Source organism: Salvelinus alpinus, chromosome 5 (genome assembly GCF_045679555.1).
Source record: "Salvelinus alpinus chromosome 5, SLU_Salpinus.1, whole genome shotgun sequence".
NCBI classification, from domain to species: Eukaryota; Metazoa; Chordata; class Actinopteri; order Salmoniformes; family Salmonidae; genus Salvelinus; species Salvelinus alpinus.
Window position 1 is genome coordinate 74,399,779 of NC_092090.1, and position 1,529 is coordinate 74,401,307.

Sequence of the window (1,529 nt, forward strand, 5' to 3'; positions counted from 1 at the left end):
AAAGACTAGTTTAGTTAATTAATCGTGTTGGTCTACTGTGTAGTAGAAACCTGGCTGAGGCTTGGATATGTCTGGTATAGGTAAAGTTTGCCTACCTGGTTAGAGAGCTGAGGAGAGGAGTGAGTATGGCAGGCAGGAGGCAGTATGGCTAGAGAGATAATGGATTGACCTCTAGTCTGCCTGCGCACGGTGCACAGCGTGGCTGCATTATAACACAGCCAGTGTGAATACAAGAAAATAAGGGTTCTTTTTGGCATTAAATTGAAATGCTGCAGGAACCTGCCCCTGAGGAGAGAGAGAGAGAGAGTTGAGCAGTGAAGGAGATACAAGGAGGGCAGGGAGAGGGAAAAAGAGAGGGGAAGGAAGCTAGAGACAGAAGAGGAACGTGAAAGGGAGCTCATGGGTAAGGATGGGAGTAGTGAGAGCTTGGATGTAGGAAAGGACTGTTGCAGGACTGTAGATCTTGTTGAAGGACTGTAGATCTTGTTGAAGGACTGTAGATCTTGTTGAAGGACTGTAGATCTAGTTGAAGGACTTTAGATCTTGTTGAAGGACTGTAGATCTTGTTGAAGGACTGTAGATCTTGTTGAAGGACTGTAGATCTTGTTGAAGGACTGTAGATCTTGTTGAAGGACTGTAGATCTTGTTGAAGGACTGTAGATCTTGTTGAAGGACTTTAGATCTTGTTGAAGGACTGTAGATCTTGTTGAAGGACTGTAGATCTTGTTGAGGGACTGTAGATCTTGTTGAAGGACTGTAGATCTTGTTGAAGGACTGTAGATCTTGTTGAAGGACTGTAGATCTTGTTGAAGGACTTTAGATATTGTTGAGGGACTGTAGATCTTGTTGAAGGACTGTAGATCTTGTTGAAGGACTTTAGATCTTGTTGAAGGACTGTAGATCTTGTTGAAGGACTGTAGATCTTGTTGAAGGACTGTAGATCTTGTTGAAGGACTGTAGATCTTGTTGAATGACTGTAGATCTTGTTGAAGGACTGTAGATCTTGTTGAAGGACTGTAGATCTTGTTGAATGACTGTAGATCTTGTTGAAGGACTGTAGATCTTGTTGCAGGACTGTAGATCTTGTTGAAGGACTGTAGATCTTGTTGCAGGACTGTAGATCTGTAGGGGGTCGTAGTTTTTTCACAAGGAGAAAGGTGAAAATGAAAAGACGGTCAGAGTTGAAACACATTGTATTGTTGAAAGTAAAATATATATCTGAGACCGGGAAATGTATGGAGGAATTCTGACAGTGGAATTGATGATTGAACAAGAAGTGGGAAAAATGAAACCTCTCAAAGTGACAGAGCCCACATCATACCTTCTCGTTTTACAGGTTGAATAAAGAAAAGACATTAAATAACGAGTGAAAAGTCAAATATGCTAACATTCCAAAGCAAAATACAAAAATATTATTCAAAGGTTGCTAATTATTCAATTATTCAGTTACTCATACATTCCAATTAATACACAAATTTGATTCAAACTTAGTTATGTTATGTCTGTGAACTCTGAGGTGCAATGAACAA